This window comes from Gossypium hirsutum, chromosome A01, assembly GCF_007990345.1.
Source record: "Gossypium hirsutum isolate 1008001.06 chromosome A01, Gossypium_hirsutum_v2.1, whole genome shotgun sequence".
Taxonomy (NCBI): Eukaryota; Viridiplantae; Streptophyta; class Magnoliopsida; order Malvales; family Malvaceae; genus Gossypium; species Gossypium hirsutum.
Window position 1 is genome coordinate 99254021 of NC_053424.1, and position 12139 is coordinate 99266159.

Consider the following 12139-nt stretch of genomic DNA (forward strand, 5'->3'; position numbering starts at 1 on the left):
CCAGGCCGTGTGAATCGTGAAAACCTTGGTTGACACCCCCGAAGGCCACGGGTGTGTGAGATGCCCGTGTGGCAAGGCTTAGGCCATGTCATCTTCTCAATTTGGTCTGTTTTGTCCCTTTTTAGCTCTTTTTTGGCTCCTTTCAACTCTTGGTTCTTTCCTGAGTACAAAACATTAAATAACCGGATTAAGAGCACCAAAATCCACAAATCTAGTAATAAACATCCATAAATATGCTAAGTATTTGGGGTATAGATATGAATAATTTGGCGTTTATCAGAAAACCATGAAACTCACGGGCTGAAATGAAGTCACACGGGCAAGCCCCATGGCCGTGTGTCCCAGTTTCTCTATAAACACCTATTATCTATTTTATTTTTTTCTTTATATTTTGAAATTACTTTTTATTTCCTTTTAATACTATTTTATCTTGAGTTTTTATAATTTTTATTTCCGGCTATTTCATTACGAGTAATTATGCTCCATTATATTTCCTAACGAGTTCCTAATCTTATCATAGTCATAAAGAGCTCCAAAGCTCATCATAAATAGAAACTAAAAACTCCAATGGAAAGACTTATGGACTAGTGAACCTCTACCACCACCGGAGTATCCTCCTCTACTCCAATTCAAGGAATTCATTCATCATTTAGGAAGTTTCACCCCTCTCCCTATCTTATGATTATTTATCTATATTTTTCACTATATATATATATTTGTATATTGAGGGCAATGTACATCTTAAGTGTCGGGGGTCTCTTATATCATCATTAGAAATCCATGAATTTTGTCTTATTCTCACGTGAATTACTCATATCACTATTAGAATGAATTTTAATTAATTTATGATTTTTATTGGTATGTCTTGAATTAACACATAGGCATTTATGCATTGATTGTTTAAACTTTAAAACATTAGGGAATCAAGCATGATAAGTTGATTTTTGAAGAATTAAAAACTTTTAGGTTGTCTCCCTAAGTTTAGGTATTATCTTGAGTTAAAATTCACAAGTTTAAACATCAAAAAGCCATAATTTTTGTGAGATCTTAAGCCTTTAGAGCATATTTTATTTCTTTCATGCTCACTTTTATTATGAGTGCATCTGTATTGATTTGTTATTCTACAATTTGCTTGATTATGCATGTCAAAACCACACCATTTGATTTGATATGTCAAGATGATAAAGGCACTTAGGTTTAACCCACTCACTCCACAAAAGCCTACCTTCATAATTAACCCTTAGTGATCCATTTTGAGCCTAACAAGCCATCAATTGATTTACCCTCAATATTAACCCATAACCCATTATTGTTGAAATCCCTTAATTTGATCCCTATTTTTGTCGAGATTTTATTTGAACTAATTGCTTAACTATGGTTTATTCTTTGTTTTAACAATTAAGTTCTATGTTATTTGACTTGTTCTTAAAAAAATCCTTACACATATTAGTAGTAATTTGTCATCTTTGAGCTTGAGTGTTAATTCCATATTTTGAGAAGAAGCTCACTTGTATTCAACTGATAATTAGTTATTTTTCTAGTTAGGTGATTTCTACAATTCAATCTCGATTCTAACCTTTTCTTTCACCTTGTGGCCACACCCCTAACCAAAGCCACGTCACAACCTTCTAAAGACCTTTTTGATTGATGTATCATCTTAATATATAGTGGTGGAGATTTGATTTTCATGCAAGCCTATGGTAATAATTTTTCATATTGACTAATGAGTGCTTTATTTGACATCCTTAAACACCTCAAGTGATTTGAGTGAATCTTTAGTGAGGATGTTAAACTCTGTGATATTTTGATCAAAGGTAATCACTTAGATGAGGGGAGACACCTATGTTTTCGTGATAAAATGCTCAACTTGGAATGTTTGAAATTTTGGTGCACTTTTAGTTGAATTTTCAATGTATGAATACTTATGGATTATTTTGAGATATTATTGATGGGGATTATAAATTAAGAAGAATTTATTTTGATTGTAAGTTGAGGATTTTGCTTGAGGACAAGCAAATGCTAAAGTGTGGGGGTATTTGATAAACTGTAATTTATACATGTTTTTATCCCATGCTTAACACATTTATGGATGATTTCTCCTTAAATTTGGTGAATTCGATGCTCCTAATTCTTTAATTTCATGTTTTATACTTAGGTGAGCATAGGAGAGTAAAAAGAGCGAGAAATGGGCCAAAAATAGAGAAAATGGACCCACATAGGAAATCAACACTGCCTGGATTTCCTCATACGGGCGTGTCACACGGCTGTGTCTCTGTGGTAGGATTGAAGCATGACTTACACGGGTAGATTACACGTCCGTGCCTATTTAACAGCCTTGACCACAGGCTGGAGTAATCGCACACAGGCGTGTCACATGGGCGTCTCCCTGCCGAGCTCAAGTATAGCCCTATTCGGAAAAGGCCAATCTGGAAGGCTCTGAGGCATTCTAAAGCTTATTTAAACACCTGAGACGGCACTTAAAAGGGGGATGCAGAGTAGAAAGCAAGGAATTACTCAAGGAAAGCCGATTGATCCATCTTAGAAGCCGGATTCATCATCAAGACTGAAGATCTCCCTTCAAGTTCCTTCAAGAGTTTTGGGTTTTCTTATGTTTTGTTATCTTTATGCTTTTGAGATGTTTTTCTTCAGAAGTATGAACTAAAACCCCTAAATACCTAAGGGGAATGAAACCTAAGATGGATCATGTTATTATTATCTGAATTGTATGATAAATATTTAATTTGTTCTTAATTATGTGTTCTTAATTCTTGTTTTAATATTCCAAGATATTGATTCAAGTTAACGTTCTTATTCAGAGGAGGAATAGACCCTGTCTAAGAGTAACTTTTTCGTAATTAAGCGAAGTTGATTGCGCGCCTGGAGATAGGGTGACAAGATTTTGCCGGATTAGGGTGAAACCTAATAAGGGAATCCTTAGATCGAGTTAATGCAATTCTAAGGTGTTAATTAGAAAGAGATTTCAATTATTCAACCTAGGGTTAGACATTATTAGTCTCAAGAGAGATAATAATATAACTTAGGGATTTCTACGGATCAAGTCAAATAAATAAATCGTCTGATTTAGAGTTAAATAACAAGTGAAGTCTAGGTGGATTTTTTCTTATGTATTGTCTTAATCAATCGAATTTTCTAAAAAGTATTTTTCCAAATTTTCTTTCTGTGCATTCTTAGTTTAGTAATTAGTTTAGATAATGAAACCTCTTGATTTTTAGGCTAGATAATAAAAAGGAAGTAAATACCAGTACTCGTGGTTCCTTTGGGTTCGACAATTCGGTCTTGCTGAACTATACTACTGTTCGATAGGTACACTTGCCTTAATCGTGATAATAAGTTAGTCTCAAGAACGATTCATTTATAAATTTTTAAAACCTGTCACGGATATCACACATCAATGGCTAGGTGTGTATGAAATGAGGGTGGCAAATTGGCTTTGAAAATATCCTATTTTTGTCCACATGGAGAGAGACACGGGCGTTTGTTTCAACCGTGTTCGACACAAAATCATGTTACTCAGCCGTGTGCCCCCTGGGGTACTCTTTTGAATTAAGTCAATATACCCTACAGTTTTGACATGACCTAGAGACATGAGCATATCTATTGGCCATGTGAGACACACAGCCTTGGCACATAGGCGTTTGTGGCCATTTTGAAATGTACACGAATTTGACACAGGGGCATGTGGTCGACCGTGTGCCCAAGTCTATAACCTCCCTAATTTTCCTACGCCAGGGCACACGAGCGTGTCTCCAACCATGTGTTGTAAGTCAGTATGTATGCCCTGTTTTTACATGGCCTGTGACACAGGCGTGTCTGGTAGTCGTGTGAGGCACACGGCCTGTTCACACGAGCGTGTAACCTTTAAATGTTTAAAAATTTTCTATGTTTTCCAAAGTTTGTAAATGTTATTGGTTTAGTCCCGAACCTCTTCTAAGCATGTTTTAAGGTCTCATAGAGCCTTATAAGGAACAATATGAATGATTTGAATGAGTTTTATAAGGGACAATGTGAATGATTTCAATGAGCTTTTTATATGAATGCATGAATGAATACGTTATGTATGTGAATAATGTGTATTTATCGATAATGCCTCGTAACCCTATTTTGGCGATGGATACGGGTTAGAGGTGTTACATTTTATTGGTATTAGAGCTATGTCTTCGTCAATTCTAGGACTGGTGATGTTGAAAGTAATGTGCCCGCTCCCGCTCAAGGGGCAGAGCCGGCAGATTCTAGGCCTACTTCTAATAGCCAAAGGGGGAGGCTAAGCGAGCCTTTTTCCAAATGATGCGTAAAGGGTTCACGGAGTTTGTTCGAATGAATCTGGCTGCTCAACAACCTCCACCCCCACCTACTTTGCAACCAGCCCCAGTTGTGCCGCAACTAATGGATTCAATTCGACTGAGTAAACGACCAGTGGATAAGATACAAAAACATAAGGCCGAAGTGTTTCGAGCTACAGTTGATGATGATACTGAGAGGGTTGAGTTCTAGCTCGAGAACACGATCAGAGTATTCGAGGAATTATCATGTAGTCCAGAAGAATGTATCAATTGTGCAGTATCTTTGCTTAGAGATAATGCATATCGTTGGTGAAAACCGTTGACATCAGTGGTTCCTAAAGAATGGGTTACCTGGGAATTCTGTCATATCGAGTTTCGAAAAAAGTACAGAAGTCAAAGATTTCTCGATTGGAAACATAAAGAGTTTTTAGAGATGAAACAAGGTTGGATGATTGTCACTGAGTATGAAAGAGAATTCGTACGGTTAAGCAAGTACGCCGGGGAATATGTGACTACAGAGGAGATTATGTGCAAACGATTTGTTAATATAAAGCTATTAGTTGGGATTTTAGAAAACAAAGAATTCATTATTTAAGTTGAAAGGGCTTGTAAAGCAGAAAGCTGATTTTGAAGTAAGAGATTTGAGAAAAAGATCAACAAGTAAGTCTTATTAGTCTGCATCGAAGAAATTTTGAGACTCGTTTAATCATTCTACTGCATCGGTGGGACATTCAAATAGAGATCAAGACAATAGTCAAGCTTCAAAGCTCCAACTACTTCGATAGCTAGTGTTGGCAGTGTGAGACAAAATTGACCTGAATGTAGACAGTGTGGGAAATGACATTTCAGTGATTGTAGATCAAATGATCAGGCTTATTTTAAATGAGGATCATTAGATCATTTTATCAGAGATTGCCTAGAGTTTGCTGAAAAAGATAATGTTTAGAGTATGAGACCTGGTAACACGGCAGTCAGAGGGAGACCATCCTGCAATGTTGTAAATGTGAGTAGTGGTAGAAGTGCAACACTAGACAATGTTGCAAGATTTGATGCTAGAGCACCTGCACGAGCCTACACTATTCGTGCTCGTGAAGAAGCGTCATATCTAGCTGTTATATCAGGACTTTTACTCTCTATAATACTAAAGTTATTGCATTAATAGATCCAAGATCAACTCATTTGTATATATGTGTGAATTTAGTATCCAGTAAGATTTTACCTGTAGAGTCCATTGGATTTGTAATTAGAGTATCGAACACCTTACGCAAGTGCGTGTTGGTTGATAAAGTATGCAAGAACTGTCCATTGATGATTCGAGATATTTGTTTTCCGGCTGATCTAATGTTGTTACCCTTTGACGAATTGATATAATTCTGGGTATAGATTGGTTAACGTTGCATGATCTACTTTGAATTGCAAACGAAAGATGATTGATCTGAGATGTCAGAATAATGAGATTATCTGAATTGAGTCAGATGATTTGAATGGCTTGCCAACGGTGATTTCATCGATGTTAGCTTAGAAATAGGTTAGAAAGGGTTGCGAAGCTTATTTTGCTTATGTGCTTAATACAAAGTGATTGAAAAAAGATTGAATCAGTGCCAGTTGTATGTGAATATTCAAATGTGTTCCTAAAGAGTTATCGGGTTTACCACCAATCCAAGAGGTTGAATTTGGTATTGAGTTAATGCCGCATACAACGTCGATATCGATAGCTCCGTATAGAATGGCTCCGACAGAGTTAAAAGAATTGAAAGCTCAATTGCAAGAACTGACGAATAGGAGTTTTACAAGACTGAGTTTCTCACTCGGGGTGCTCCTGTGTTGTTTGTGAAAAAGAAAGATAGGACGATAAGAATGTGTATAGACTACTGATAGTTGAATAAAGTGACAGTCAAGAAAAAGTACCCTTTACCACAGATTGATGATTTGCTTGATCAGTTAAATGGGGCTACAGTATTTTCAAAGATAGATTTGAGATTGGGTTATTATCAGTTACGAGTTAGAGACTCTAATGTGTTGAAAACTGCTTCTAGAAGTATGGTCATTATGAATTCTTAGTTATGCCTTTTGGACTAACGAATGCACCTACTATTTTTATCAACTTAATGAATCGGATTTTCAGACCGTATCTAGATCGATTTGTTGTCGTGTTCATAGATGATATTTTGATATATTCATGATATGAAACTGAGCATGCAGAGCATTTGAGAATTGTATTACAAACCTTGGGTGATAAAAAATTATATGCAAAGCTCAGTAAATGTGAACCCTGGTTGCGTTAGGTTGGTTTTCTGGGGCATATTGTGTCAGTATCGGGTATTCGAGTCGATCAGAGCAAGATTTTTGCAATAACAGATTAGAAGCCTCCGAGAAATGTTTTCTGAGGTCTGCAGTTTTTTAGGACTAACTGGCTATTATAGACGATTTGTGAAAGGCTTTTCGATAATTGCAACTTCATTGACAATATTGCTTTAGAAAGATGTAAAGTTTGAATGGTTCGAGAAACATCAGAAAGGTTTTGATCAGTTGAAAACTCTTTTGATTGAAGCTCCAGTGTTATACAGTCAGAATTAGAAAAAGAATTTATAATCTATAGTGATGCATCGTTTAATGGTCTGGACTATGTTTTGATGCAAGAAGGCAAAGTCAGAGCTTATGCTTCGAGATAGTTGAAGCCACATGAAAACAATTACCCGACGCATGATTTAGAATTAGCAGCTATTGTGTTCGCATTGAAGATTTGGCGTCATTATCTGTTCGGTGAGAAATGAGATGTTTATTCAGATCACAAGAGTTTAAAATATCTTATGACTCAGAAACATTTGAATTTGCGACAGCGGAGATGGTTAGATTTGCTAAAAGATTAGAGCTATTGACTACCATTTGAGAAAAGAAAATGTTGTTGCTGATGCATTAATCTGAAAATCTTTGTTTGCTCTACGTACAATGAATACTCATTTGGCTCTTTTTTATGACGGCTCGACTGTAGTTGAGTTGAAAGTGAGACCATTGTTTGTACAGAAGATTTATAAAGCTCAGAAGACTGATAATGAAATGTTAGCTAAAAAAGTTCAATGTAATTCGAACCCTGATTCGGAGTTTCAAGTTGATCCCGATGATTGTTTAAGATTCAAAGGCCAAATATGTGTTTTGAGAAATTCATAGTTGATTCAGATGATTTTGAACAAAACACATAATAGTCGTTTATCTATTCATCTAGGAAGTATGAAAATGTATAACAATTTGAAACAACTCTATTGGTGGCAAGGCATGAAACTGGATATCTTAGAGTTCGTTTCTAAATGGTTGATATGTCAGCAAGTTAAAGCTGAGCATCAGGTACCGTCTGGTTTATTGCATCCGATTATGATTCCCGAGTGGAAATGGGATAGAGTGACTATGGATTTTGTTTCAGGTTTACCCTTATCTTCGAGTAAGAAACATGCAGTCGGGGTTGCTGTTGACAAGTTGACAAAATCGTCTCATTTCATTCCAGTATGAATAGATTATTCGCTTGAAAAGTTAGCTGAGTTGTATATCTCTGAGGTTGTGAGATTACACGGAGTACTTGTTTCTATTATTTCAGATACAGACCCAAAATTCACATCGAGATTTTGGAAGAAACTGCAAAATGCACTGGGTACAAAACTAAAATGTAGTACCGCATTTCACCCGCAAACGGATGGTCAATCCGAGCGAGTTATACAGATACTTGAAGATATGTTGAGATATTGTATTCTTGAATTCAAAGGTACGTAGGAATAGTATTTACCATTAATTGAATTCGCATATAACAACAGCTTTCAATCGAGTATTAAAATGACACCGTACGAAGCTCTATACGATCGTAAGTGTAGAACACCATTGTACTAGATTGAACTTAGTGAGAATAAGATTTTCGGGGTCGATTTCATTAAAGAGACTGAGCAGAAAGTGAAAGTAATTTGTGATAGTCTGAAAGCAGCGTCAGATCGATAGAAATCATACGCAGACTTGAAACGCAAAGATATTGAGTTTCAGATCGGGGATAAAGTGTTTTTGAAAGTATCTCCGTGGAAGAAAATACTTTGATTTGGTCGTAAAGGCAAATTGAGTCCAAGATTCATCGGGCCGTATGAGATTATCGAGCGAGTTGGACCTGTAGCTTATCGGCTAGCATTGCCATCTAAGCTAGAAAAGATTCATAATGTATTTCATGTATCAATGCTACGCAGGTATAGATCTGATCCTTCGCATATTATTTCCTTGACCGAAGTTGAGATTCAGTCAGATTTAATGTATAGTGATGAACCAATCCGAATTCTAGCTCATGAGATTAAAGAGCTGAGAAATAAAGGAATAGCATTAGTAAAAGTGTTATGGCATCGAAACAGGGTAGAAGAAGCTATGTGGGAACCCGAGGATGCTCTGAGAAAGCAATATCCAAACCTATTCACTAGTAAGATTTTCGGGGACGAAAATCCCTAAGGGGGAGAGTTGTAACAGTTCGATTTTAGCCAAATCAGAACAGTGGTTTCAAAATCACAAATCTAAGGCCGTAAAATTATTTTAATATTATTTTTGGTGTTTTACAGTATGTGATTATATATGTGTGAAAGGTTCATGTGATAATTTTATCGTTTAAGTGGTTAATTTGATTAAATGACTAAATCGCGTAAAATGCAAAAGTTGCATTCTATATCTTAAAAGTGTCTATTTGCTATGAGGCATTAAATAAGTGGTCCTTATGTTGATATTAGACCATTGATTGTGATAATAGATATTTATGGAGATGCATTATAAAATTTTTAAGTTAAATTATTAAGGATAAATAGGTAAATGGAAAATTAAGTTTATCCATCTTCATGCCTTAGCCAAATTTTGTAAAAGAAAAACATCATCTTATGCTCAACTAGGGTTCGGCTCTTTGAATCTTTGATTAAGGTATGTATTTTGCTTGGTTTTAGATGATTTATATGTTTTCGTGATCGTTGCTTTGAGTACTACCTTGTCCATGTCTCAATTTTTGAAAGTATTGATGATTTTGGAAGTTGCCATTGATGAATTCATGTGTTCTTGGATGTTTGATGATGAAATATGAAAGTTTGGTATTTTATATACATGTTTTGTAAAGTGATTTTGAGTAAAAATGTCAATTAGGGATTAAATTGAGAAAATGTGAAATGTTGGGGTTAAAAGTGTGAAATAAATGAAAATATCGGTTATTTTCGAGCCTATAGAAATTCGACTAGCATGTATTTGAAAGAAAGTGGGTAATTTTATGTATTTATGAAACAAGTAAATTGTAAGAAATGTGAAAGTTTAGGGCTAAAGTGCAAAAATGCTTAAATATGTGTTTCTGGACTAAATTGAATGTGTTGATGAATAAAAGAGTTAATTTTGAATGTATATAGATCAAGAATGAAAGAAAATGGATTTAGATCGGGGAAAAGTGAAAGTTGACGAATAGTCGATTCAGACCGTTTATTCCGAACACGAGGTAAGTTCATATGCAAATAAATGTCTTTGAATTGAATTATATATATGTTTTATTATCATTAAATTACTACGAATGTCAAACAAGAAAATATGAGCATGAATTGATGAAGTTACAACATCTGAAAGTCCTGTATGAACCTTAGGAATAGAATAGGATACGAATATCATGACATTAGGTTATCGTGATGTGATTACATGTAAGACATGTCTGAGACATTGGCATTGTAGTAAGATTACGTGCAAGACCATGTCTAAGACATTGGCATCGTTAATCGATTTTGTGTAAGACACTGTTCGGGATAGTGGCATCGATATGTAATAACATGTAAGACCATATCTTGGATATAGACCATATCTTGGATATGACATTGTACAAGCTTATGTAATTTCCAAGTATCCTGAATGATTCCAAAAGACTCAACGGGCAAAGTCAAGTCGAGAAAGAATATGTGAATGAGCTAAGTGACTCAAGAACGTACAAAATTCATACGAGTATTGAAAAGAGGAAATATTTGATGAACTCGATTAATACATTGAATATATGTTCAATGAGAAAGGTTTGTGAATTTGAATGAGCATATTTGAATTGATATGTAAATGTTCATGTGATGACTTTATTTGTATATGGCTTACTAAGCTTTTAAAGCTTACTTTGTGTGTTTTTTCCCTGTTTGTATAGATTATCGAAGCTAGCTCAAACTCGAGGATCGTCAGGAAACATCATCACACTATCGATTATCTCGTTGGTACTTTTTGAAGATTTGTATATATGGTATATGGCATGTAACACCCCTTACCTATATCCGACACCGAGACAGGGTTCGAGGCATTATCAGACTTAAACATTCACAAACATGCGAAAATCGGGCCATAAAATTTCGTCCAAATTAAAACTTTTCAAATACATGTATATCGTCCCTTATACGGGCCTTCGAGGCCTAGAACATACATCGAGGTGGTTCGGGACTAAACTAAGAACTTTAGAAAGTTTTGGGGAACTTATAAAAAAATTTCATGAAACAGGGTCACACGCCCGTGTGTCTCCAACATGCCCGTGTCCTTAGGCCGTGTAACTCTCTGTTTATGATGTCAGCAAAAAAAATAAAACCACTCGGCCAGATCACACGCCCATGTGCTAGGTCGTGTCCTCCACACGGTTGAGACACATGGTCGTGTCTTTACCCGTGTGACTAACACTTAGGCTATTTTCCAAGCCTTTTTTTTGTTTAATCTTTCACAAACTATAACTTCAATTTGATGGTTTCATATCCGTTATTAAAACTCAAAGTAATATTCGTATGATTACATACATGTGAATCACATACTATTATAATATCTAGTCTAAACACACCCATTCAGATTCTTTGGCTTTACCATTTTAATAACTCTCTATAATCTTACCCCATGTTCAATAACATACCATTTACTCTCAATGAAAACAGCAAGTATACATATCATGATATCATCTAATCATAGCAATCAAGCCAAATCATATAACCACTTCACAGGGTAATATCACATAACTTGGATAACTAGGCTTACAATCCATAACCATCATAAGCCATATCTCATGGCAATGTACTAATATAAGCCAACATCTTGGCCAAAACATAAGAGCACATATCAATCATTAAGTCCCTATACATGCCACTTACTTTAAGACATTAAGATTCATCAATACTCCAAAGGTGGTAACTTGATAGTGTGAGGTTGCCTCCGACGATCTCCAACCCCGAGCCAACCTGACAACACTAAAAAAATGGAGAGTAGGGAGTAATATTAAAGCTTATTAAGTCCATATGAAAATAATAAGCAAATTATCAACATGATTCTATGGTAATATAACCATAATTATACTTTTACTTATAATCTGGTCATATTGTTTTCTCAGATCATAGTCACTAAATTATTTATATCTAGAGCTACGAAACTCCAAATCAAAATCCGCTAATTTTTCCTGAAACTAAACTCGTATATCTTCTTATCATAAAGTTTTCAGAATTTTTGGGTTAGCCAATAACTATATTTTATTCTTTAAATTCACCCATGTTCTGCTGTTTGACAGCTTCGACCCTTCTTTACTAAAAGTTGATTATTTCTTAGTACGGGATTCAATTAATTTTTCTATCTATTTATATTGAAAATATAATCATTAAGGATTTAGTCATATAAATTCTAACCCATAATAATTTTTGTACAACTTTTAATGATTTTCCAATGTTGAGGCAGGGGAGCCTGAAATCACTCTGACTCTGTCTCACAAAAGTTCAAATATCTCATAATATGAAACTCTTTTGCTTACACCGTTTCTTCTATGTTAAACTATGCTCAATAATATTTAATTTAATATCTTATTA